This window comes from Dipteris shenzhenensis, chromosome 28 (genome assembly GCF_047967505.1).
Source record: "Dipteris shenzhenensis isolate YYH24624 ecotype China chromosome 28, Dip_SZ_1.0, whole genome shotgun sequence".
In the NCBI taxonomy this organism is placed as follows: domain Eukaryota; kingdom Viridiplantae; phylum Streptophyta; class Polypodiopsida; order Gleicheniales; family Dipteridaceae; genus Dipteris; species Dipteris shenzhenensis.
The window spans coordinates 12,463,967-12,475,645 of NC_141623.1; positions in this window are offsets into that span (position 1 = coordinate 12,463,967).

The following is an 11,679-nucleotide window of genomic DNA, read 5'->3' on the forward strand; positions in this document are numbered from 1 at the left end:
GCTCATTACTAGCTCACTAGGATTGCTCCCGTTCCTAGATAAGTTTTAGAATGGAAGTTTAGTTTTAGATCTTGATAGTTCTTCATTTAGAGAGTTCAGTTAATTGTGAGCTTAGTGTTCCTTGCTTAGAGAGAGAGAGAGAGAGAGAATCAGTGACGACCTCCTGCTTTATTACATGCCATACCCTACACATCTGCATAAACCGAATTTCTGCAGCAACTGTGATAGCCTAAGCAACTCCAAAGCTTCAACAACGAAAGGCTCAACAAATCCTCCACTACTGCTTGCTACGACGCCTTAAGCTTTGGCTCTAACAGAATCCATTGTCGCAATCGAGCTCGCATCAAGCTCCAATTTTGGATCATTTCTCTACTACAAGGGCCTCCAGTGCTCCTGTAACGACTGTCCACGCTCAACAACTCCTATGCTTACATGTACTTGCTGTAGGCAAACAAGCAGTAGTGGATGCAACAAAATTGTCTGCAATCAATCACGTTCCACGATAGCCAAGTGACACACCAAGCGCTAGAGCAAGCAACAACACCTAGGGAGCAAAAAGAGCGACTCAGTAGCAGCGAGTCCAAGGACAAGTGATGCCTCCAGCCTCATCCCCTGCCTCCAGTCGGCTTTGCATACAGCATGAGCGAAAGATGTTATACCGTCGGCCTTAACGGAAGCCTCTCCAACAAGTAGATCTAGCAACGACACAACAACAAAGCTCCTACGATCCAAAATGGCAACCCATTCATGACAGTAGCTCTAGGACATATGGATCTTTGGTCTGCTCATGAACAAGCATTTCCTTGAATTCAAGATACTCCGAGACTATGAGGCGGATATACGATTACTTCCTGAGTGGCCTGCAATAGGAGACCGAAAGCTCCATCCTTGAGCTTACTACAAAAGCTGCTCCATATGCCTCCATATGCCTCTACATCCACAAGCTTCACGCTGCACTAATCCTTTGTAATGAAGCCACAACAATCGGTAGAAACGATCTCCATCACAGGCTGATCTTCCATGGCTTTGGCTCAACACCCAGTCGCTCCAATTGCATGCCCAACGAGCTGCTTAAGTCTCCCTTCATCTGCCAGCACTGACTCCACCACAAGAGACACACCTCTAAAACAGCAGGCCAACGACCAACGAGCCGACTCTATCTACATACGCTTCTTCAACAACCGCAACTCCTGGCTCAAGCACTACCTCTCCATGCGCAAATGCACAAAACCCAGCCTCCGATCGCTTCAATGAAATTGCGCAATCATGTGTCGCCCCGAGCTCCCTGCTGCAAACTTCATTTTCTGTAAGGTTTCCTTGGAAAAGCCACGTGGTAGATGAACTAGACCGTGGTTCACGTTGGTTAACTCCAGGTTGGGTTTATTGGTCTTTGGTTAGCAGAGTGCCACGTGGTAGATAAAACCTGACTCTGGTAAGGGAAACATAACCATGGTTAGGCTTAGGGTCAGTAGTGCCACCTAAGCACATAACCCCTACCAAGCACAGTCCTACAAGCAGCATGTGAATAGCCAAGCCACATCATCAAAGGCCCCCTTCTTCACATAAACTTCGACAAAGCGTAACTTGCAATCCAGGAGGAATTTGCACACGCTCCAAAAAGGAAAAGTGATTGCCTTTTCGAGCTCTATGCGCCTGTGAAGCCAAAATCATTGTTAGCAATTAGACACTACCAATATTGAAAGAAATCAATTGGTAAGACCTTTGCAACAAATGGAAAAGCAAAGCATGAATGCACACATCATTGTCATAAGCATGCCAAAAGCACAAGTGCATGAGATGACCATAGCACGAAGCATGGCATCCACACATAAAGCATTAAGGCACATGGAAGAACAAAGCATCATACATCAAGCTACGTCAAGCGAAGAATCAAACGCCATCGACATGAAGCATTGAAAAGCAAAAACCCTTGCCAACCTTGCCTATATATTTTGTAAATCAAACCTGACCACCTGAGAGTAGCCATGTAGGCAACCAGGGGAGGATTTGATCTTGTAACTCACATCTGACCACCTTGCAGTAGCCAAAGGATCATGGCACCAAGGGGAGGTGTTGAGAGTTGTGGTGCCATGAGCACATAGATTAAAGGGCTAAGGTATGGTATAGGAAAGAATTAAAGTAGCCACCCTAGGATGTGGAGATGTGGATTGAGGATATCCACAAGGAGAGATGTGGATGAGAGGATCCCACATGGTTTGACTATTCTAAAGGCTCTCTCTATATAAGAAGCCTATCATGTATTGTTGAGTACACATATAGATTGGAATAGATTGAGTGTTTCATACTTCCTTTCTCTCTCTCATGGAGTTTCTTCTATGGATTGATCCTCCGTGATCTTTATGCTCATTGAGTGATAGATTAGGCTAAGTACGTTCTGCGCTTTGTCACCCTCCCTTCTCCCCCTTTCTCTCTCCCCCCTCCCCCACCCCCCCCCCCCTCTCTCTCTCTCTCTCTCTCTCTCTCTCTCTCTCTCTCGGTTGTCTTTGTGCCAACATGGACTTAGGTAGTACATAATAAGTGTGTAGAGTAGCAGCGGCAAAGCTCTGCTTCTACTTGCATAAGGCTAGGAATCTCTCTTAGGAATCCTCAACATGCAACTCCTATAAGCAAGTCCTACATGCAATTCCTAAATGCATGTTCTACATGCAACATGCAACATGCCACTTCTACATGCAACATGCAACTCTTACATGCAACTTGCAACTCCTACATGCAACTTCTATATGCAAGTTCTACATGTCAAGAGAGAATGTCTTAAAATTCCTATACGCAGAGAGAGAAGCTCTCCAACTTGTATAAATACCCCATAATGGAGTGAAGCCCACACTCTTTGGGGCATTGTGTTGAGCTCTACTTTAATATTCCAAGCAATTGTCTCAAGTATCCATGCTTCCTTGTAGTCCACGTCCAAAAGCATATCCTAATCTTGTAACTCCTCCTCCCCTGTCCTCAAACCTTGCAACCCATCCTCTCCCTCTCCTCCTACCCCCTCCTCCTCCTCCTCCTCCTCCTCCTCCTCCTCCTCCTCCCCCCCCCCCCCTCCTCCTCCTCCTCCTCCCTCCTCCCTTCTCATCTTCCCTCCTCCTCCTCCCTCCTCCTCCCTTCTTCTCTCTCTCCTTTCCCCCCATGCTCTTACATCTTCTTCCTCTCCCACTCCTATGCTCCCCCTAAACCCTTAGTTCCTCAACCCTCAACCTCCATGATATACGAGCGAGACGAGTTCTCCACCATGTACTCTATCATGAACCTTGGATCCTCCTTCTAACCCTTGAACCTCTTCTAAACTTGGGAACCTCTCTTTGAACCTTGGAGCCTCCTTCTAAACCTAAACCTCCCTCTAACCTTAAACTCCTCCTAAACCCTTCAACCCCCAGTGAAGGAGAAAGCTTTCATTACCCCAACCATGATGATACACGTTCCTTTCACACATGCATGCACTATGTTTGCTTACCCCACTTAAGCCTACGTCTCTCATCGGAATACGACTCGAGGTCCTGGGTTACACTTATACTACAAACGACAACACGAATATATCTGTAGGTGACAAAATGCCTCGGAACCCTACATACTCAGAATACCTTGCTCTTCCTACAGAAGCCATGGGAAAGAGCCAACATTTGGCATCGCTATCGGGGAGACTAGCATCTCAAGTAATGAGTAAACATACACAAGTATGTGTAAAGAGCAAACTACTGCGCACTTTCACAAACATAACACTCAAGGGCAAGGAGAGTTTTTTTTTCTTAATCTAATTCTAGCCAAACATATCAACCCCAAGCATCAACCTTGGGTTACTACCTTAGGAAATTTTGTTTATTTCTTAAAAATAAGCCACTTTAAAATCAAATCAGGCTAGGTAATGGACACAAATGCGTACAGCTTGCAATTTCGCTCATTTCACCTTTCTACATAAGAGCGATCCGAGCTAACCATGGAAAGTTATGGGTCAGGAAGAGTTTAGGGTTTGACCCTAACCCTACACCCATTCCTATAAAAACCCACTCCACCCCCTCATTATTCGTCTTTCACATCTAGCCTCTATCCTCTTCATATCTAGCCTCCTCCCTCTCCATCAACCACCACCCTACTCCTATCCTTACACGGTGAGTTATTTCGAGCCCTTCTCATAGCGATAACCTAGCCATCCACCCACCGTCCATTTGCCCTCAACAATCCTCTTACATTGAGAAAAGACTTGGAGAGCGTTCAGGTGACCATCTCTTCCTCCCTTTGGATTTTTGTCAAAGTTTTCCATCCATCAAGTTTCCTCCACCCCCACCCACCCTTTTCGCCCCCCCCCCCCCTTCTCCACCACCCCCTCCACCACCCCCCACCCCCCTCCACCAACCCCGTCCCCCCCCCCTCCACCACCCCCACCCACACACCCCCCCTCTCCACCCCCTCAACCCCCACCCCCTCCCCCTTCTCCATCCCCCCCTCCACCCCCTCCATTCCCTCCATCCCCCCCCCCTCTCTCTCTTCACCCCCCTCTCTCTCTCTCTCTCTCTCTCTCTCTCTCTCTCTCTCTCTCTCTCCTCCTCTTCCCCCCTCCTCCTTTTTTCCACCCCCCGCCTATCACACCACTACCTAACCTAACTAACTAAGGGCCTAAGTCCCTTCTACATAGAGTAGCCGCGGCATAGTGCAATGCCTACCAGTCGCCAGTGGCAGCGTGTTGGCATACATCACAACCTTTGACATATTCATAGGCATCTACCCAAAGTGTTGGCCACCAGTAGCCTACAACGAGGAGGACTTTTCTTGCGATGGCTTCCCCTTGGAAGGGTCCTCCTGCAATGCCTTCATGGACTTCACTCAGGATTGGCATGATCTCATGAGGCATTACACATCTTAAAACCTGGTCCTTGCCCATCTTGCACACTTGTCCTGCAATGAGTTGATAGGGTGCAGCTTTTAAAATTAGTTTTCTAGCATCCAATGCTTTCATTTTAGGGGGTGGTCATCCTGTAATTAAGTACTCAATGATATCTCCACACCAATCTGGAACAGCATCTATCTGAAATAGTGTGGCATCTGGCAAGTCATCTTCTACTCCAGTGGCTTCTTCTCCCAATTTGACATGAGACATGTGATCGGCAATGTAGTGTTGGACACCTTTGCGGACCACTATTTTGAAGCTGAATTCTTGAAGCAAGAGGAGCCATTTGATTATTCTTCCTGTTATACACCGACGGTTCACAAGATAAATAAATGCTTGATGGTCAGTGTAGAAGACAAAATCATTTGCCAATAGGTAGTGTCAAAATTTCTTAACACTATACACCATAGCTAGGGCTTCTCTTTCTGTGGTGGTATAGTTGATCTCCGCATCATTGATTTGTCGACTATGACAAATTAGAATGGGTAGTCTTTCTTATGCTCAACAGGTTGACATAGCACACTCCCAATTGCATACTTGGATCCATCAGTATGAACATGAAAATCAATATCCCAATTGATAGATATAAGGATGGGTGCTGTGATTGGGCGCCACTTTAAAATCTCAAAGGCTTGGTCGCACTCTTCTATCCCCATTATAAATCCACTAATAATTTGTAAAGTGGTCTGGCTATCATGGCATACCCCAATATAAATCTTCTATAATAGCTGACATGCCCCATAAAGACCTGTACACCTTTGGAATTTGTAGGAGGAGGCCATTCCATGATGATTTTGATTTTGTCCATGTTAGTTGCAATTCCATGTTGAGAAACGATGTGTCCGTGGTGGGTGACCATGAACTGGCATTTTATTAGATTTAGGGAGATGCCATACTCCCTACATTTGATTAGAATTGATTCGAGATATTTCAAGTGGTCTTTTTTGTTTGAGTGGATGCACAAATCATCCAAGAACACCTGTAAAAACTTATTCAGAAATGACTTGAAAGCTGTGAACATGACTCGCTGAGAGTGTTCTCAACAGAAGCAAGAATGGAAGGAGAGAGAGAAACAGAGAGCCACACAAGTTTTGGTGGGTGCAGAACCACCCTAATCTCCTTTTTCATTCATTTATATATGGGTTTGAGTATTGTACATAATCGGGGTAAAGGCACACTGAAATTTAACCCCCACAACCTCCCACTTAAAGGACAATGTGCCTTTAAGGGAGAACAAATAGTGAGCATACTATCCAATGCCCATCAATACATGACAATACTCAAACCACTGACTAGGTAGACTCTTCGTCAGCATATGTACAGGGTTATCATCCGTATGAACCTTGACAAGCTCTATGCGCTTGTCCTCAAGTACCTCCCTGGTGAAATTGTACCTAACCTCAATGTGTTTGGTCTTTGCATGAAAGATTGGATTCCGTGCTAGTTGAATAGCACTCATGGAATCACTATGCAATGTCGGTACACCTATATGAATCCCCAAATCTCCCACTAGCCGATCAAGCCATATAGCCTCCTTGCAACCCTCTGTGGCTGCAACATACTCAGCCTCTGTGGTAGACAAAGCAATGCACTTCTGTGCACGAGACATCCACGACACTGCACAACCTGCAAAGGTGAGCACATAACTAGAAGTGGATCTCCTACTATCCACATGCCCTGCATAGTCTAAATCTGTGTACCCAAGTACACGCATGTCTCCTCTACCAAAGCAAATGTGCATCTCCTTGGTACCCTTCATGTACCTCATGATGCACTTAACTACCTCCCAATGCCTCTTTCCTGGATTAGCCATATACCGGCTAGCAACTCCCACTGCAAATGCAATGTCTGGTCTAGTAGCTATCATAGCATACATAAGACTCCCAACCGCTGATGCATAAGGAACCTTGGCCATCATGGCCCTCTCCTCATTTTTGAGACTATCTGTATGACAGTTTCACATATGGAGGCAATGGAGTACTCACTCCCTTCCCCCCCTCCATATTGAAACATTGCAATACTTTTGTAACATACTCCTTCTATGAAAGCCAAAGGAGTTTCCTACTCTGATCACGCGCGTGATGCGCATACCAAGAATATGAGCTGCAAGTCCCAAATACTTCATATCAAAGGCCTCATGCAACTTGGCCTTTAATGCATCTAGCTCATAAGTATTCTTGTTAGCCAATAGCATATCATCCACATAGAGTACTAGGATTATCAGGCTATTATCATTAGCCCTTTTAGTGTAGAGGCAGTGATCAATTTCACTCCTTTTAATACCTTGGGACCGAATGAAAGCATCAAACTTCTGATACCATTCTCTAGGTGCTTGCTTAAGACCATAGAGACTCTTCTTTAGCTTGCAAACTAAATGCTCTTTGCCCTTTTCTTCAAAGCCGTCTGGCTGCACCATGTAAATTTCCTCATGCAGATCCCCATGCAAGAAAGTTGTCTTAACATCCATCTGTATAAGCTCCATATCCTCTATTGTGACTAGTCCGTGGTCATCTTCACAACCGGAGAGAATATCTCATCAAAGTCCACACCCTGCTCTTGCTTGAACCCTTTAGCGACCAAACGGGCCTTATACCTAGGGACATCATCACCTGTGACCTTCATCTTGTAGACCCATTTACATGGCAATGCTTTCCTTCATCTTGTAGACCTTCATCTCTGATTGCATATAGCAGACTCCCACTTGTGTTGATCCTCGTGCATCATAGCCTCTCTGTAGCAAGAAAGCTCCCTGTAATCAGTAAGCATAACATAGTCTACCCCTGGAACAAACCTATTAGGCGGCCTAGACACTCTAGATGATCTTCTCAAGGGCATTTCAGCTTGCTGTCCCACCTGAATATCAGCCACATTTGGCTCATCATTTCCACCAATAGATGATCCATCATCTACCCTTGATTGTATACCTGTGGGAGTACTTGGTGGTACCATTTCTTGCACATTTGGTGCATGGACAGCTTGCTATCTATCAACATATGCAAGTGGATTCACATCCTGGGAAGTGATTCTCCTCATTTCCACATCCCTCATGGGTGCCTTATGCATCTTCTTCTCATTGAAGACTACATCATGGCTGCATATCATCTTCTTTGCTTTTGGATCCCAGAGATGATAGCCCCTCTCTCCACTTTCACCATAACCCAAAAAGATGCAATTCCTAGACTTAGGATCTAGCTTCTTTTGAAGCTCTTTTGGCACATGTGCATATGCCTCACACCCAAATATACGCAAATGAGAGTAAGAGGGCTTCTTGCCACTCCATGCCTCTTCAGGAATACCACCATCCAAACTCTTATTAGGTGATCTATTGATCACATGCACTGCAGTCTTCATTGCCTCAGCCCAAAAACCACTAGAAAGACTTGCATTGGAAAGCATGCATTGCAACCTTTCTTAAATGGTACGATTCATCTTTTCTACAATTGGAATTTGTGCTAGAGTACGAGGGGATGTGAGCTCCCTCTTAATCCCATCTTCATCCCACGTGTATCATAGAAATGCTGAAAGACATGAGAGAGATATTCTCCACCATTGTCAGTTCGTAGGCATTTAAGCGTTCTACCTGACTGATTCTCAACCAAGGCCAGTAATTTCTGAAATACCTTGAACACATCACTCTTCTGAGCTATGGCATAAGCCCACACTTTCCTATTTGCATCATCAATGAATGTCACATAGTATTCAGCCCCGCCTAACGACCGTGTAGGCATGGGACCACATACGTCTAAATGCACCAAATCAAGCTTTTCAAACTCTTTCTTTCCCCTTCTTTTATGGGCTGATTTATTCTGCTTCCCATAGAGACAGTGCTCACAAAATTCAAAATCAAAGAAACTCAAAGGCGGTACATAACCCAAACGGCATAAGAGTTTCATTCCATTCTGGCTCATGTGCCCCAACCTGCAATGCCACAAAGAAGTACTTGGCTGCTTGGTTATTGCAACAACATGATCAAACACCCCTGATACATGTAAGGGATACAAAGTCCCACACTTGACACCCCTGGCCAAAAGCATAGAACCCTTCTAAATTTTCCAACTCTGAAAGCCAAAAGTGTTGTGAAAACCAGCATCATCTAGGTGACCCATTGAAATAAGACTCTTGGTCAACTTAGGCACATGTCTCACATGTTTCAAAACAAATGCAGACCCATTTGCAAAAGAAAACTTTATGTCACCTACTCCCACTATGTCACATGCATAGTCCTTTCCAAGATGCACACAACCTGTCTTTCCACTGTCATAAGTGGAGAACCATTCCTTATGGGGAGTAACATGGAATGAAGCACCAATCCAATTTTGGGAATATGCATCATCTGAAGTGGTAAGCAACTCTGCATATAAACTAGACATGAAGAGAATTTCATTGTCACTATCATGTGTGACTGCATTGATCTCCTCGATCTTCACTTTTCCTTTGTCCTCCCTTGGACTCTCTTCCTTCTGATTCACACCCCAATTTGCATTCTTTTTCTTATCCTTTTGCTCTCTTTTCAGCTTGTAGCAATCCTTTTTCATATGGCCCTTCTTGCCACAGTGGGAACACTCAATGTTTCATGCCCTTGATTTGCTGCGAGACTTCCCTCTTTCTTGGGACTTTCCCCTGAACTGTGATCTACCCCTTTACACATTTAACGCTGCATCCTGCTTGTTGCCATCCATAGACTTCCGTCTAATCTCCTCGGCCAACAAGCTACCCACAACATCATCCAACTTTAGTACTCCACCAGGTGCAAAGTTACTGACAACTGTACGAAAGGTATCCCATGAGGATGGCAATGAACATAAGAGAAATATTGCCATAGTCTCCACATCAAAATTCATCTTCTGAGCCTGAAGCTGGCTAAAAATAATATTGAATTCATGTAAGTGAGAAGCAATGGAGACCCCTTCCTTCATCTGCAGCTCAAACAACCTCTTCATGAGGTAAACTTTATTAGAGGTAGTTTCCTTCTCATAAGTGGCACATAGTAATAAACTGACTCTGCAAGATGAAGTCTAATAGTAGACTTTGCTAATGCATCCAACTCATTCCAATCATCCTCAGACATATTTGCAGGCTTAGCTTCAATCCCTACCAAGGGTTTAATCTGCTTCTTTTGAATAAGCACATCCCTTATCTGTTCTTTCCACAAAGAAAAGTTTGTCCCATCAAACTTTTTAATGCTGAAAAACTCCTTTTAGACATGGAAGAGGATGCCATGATGCAAATGAAACAAAATCCCAAATGCTAGTACTTGCAAGAGAGAATCACACCAAATACCAGGTGCACCCAAATGTGTATGCCACAATAGAGTGAAATATCACCAAAACTCAAAGCTCAAAGCATCAAAAGATGCATTTGACTCATGTCCATATACTATGCATCCATATGAGCAAATTTGGCCCAAAAGAAAATGCCAACTGCAATGGCAATCCAAAATGCTAATAAGTGCCAAATGGCTCAAGCATAAATACTATCCATGGGCATTTGCATTACCAATATCGCATCCAAGAGAGCATAACACTATCAGTGCATCACCTGCAATGTGTCAAAGCTGTCCCTCAGCATAAAATAGCATCCATGTGCAAAGCGTCCATAAAGAATAGCATCCCACAAGGCAATTTGGGCCTATCAGCGCATCCAATAAGGATCTCAATGCATCCAAATGGCCTATAAATCATCCACTACAACCCAATGCACACCACGAATGAGCACACATGGCTCAAACTGCATTCAGAGTGATCTGCATAAGGTATGCTCAAGAAATCATGGTCCCACGGCAATGACCGCTATTGAAAATAGAACTTCAGATGCCTCAAAATATGGGTGCCATTGCATAATTGAACTCAACAAGAAAATCTACAAATCTCTCTCTTCTGATAGAAATCCAAAATCCCAACCAATGAGTGAGAAATGGGAGTCAACACTTATCCACTGCCATGTGGCATAAATCTAAGGTTTCAAAACCTTAGAATGAAAAATGCATAACAGAGAGACAAAATCCAATACACAGAGGTCTATAACTATGAAAATACTCCACCAAATTGCGTAAGAACTAATAGGTAGGGATTTTTGGGCATCCGAAACGCAATGAGATAGACGGTGTTGGAAACCGTGGTCTCAATCACTAGGTCCAACACATGGATTGAAAAACGTTTTTGAAAACAGAACTATTTGTAAACTCCACCGAAGTGCAAATGATGAGCAACATAGAATTTTAGGACCTCCTGAGTCCACCGAAACTAACGGATCTATAAATGGTTGCTCCAAACTTGAGTTCCAACACCTAGGCAAAAAAACGTAGGAACTAACACAGTGACTCAGAAATCCAATGAAATGATCCCAGATTTAAGAATGAAGGTGTTTCCAAGCTCTTGAAGTGAAGTGGACAACAAAAGCAAGCTATAGTTGCCTTTACAAGTCAATGCAGAGTCTCTGTCATCAAACGGAACAGGGAAAAGCTTAAAAAACGACTTTTCTTTGAAAACACTTAACAGGCTCTCAAAACCACTTCGCAAAACCAATGTGACTTTTCCAAAGGTTCCTTTAAGGTCTTTGCACACTCGGATGCAAGTAAAGTCACCCACAAATCTTCTCCTTCCTCCCATAGAGCAGCTAAGCTTCCAAGCATTCACGCATGCTCAACTAGATCACCCGAGCTCTGATACTAGTTGAGAGTGTTCTCAACAAAAGCGAGAATGGAAGAGGGAGAGAGAGAAATAGAGAGCCACACAAGTTTTGCTCGATGTAGAACCATCCTAATCTTCTTTTTCATTCAT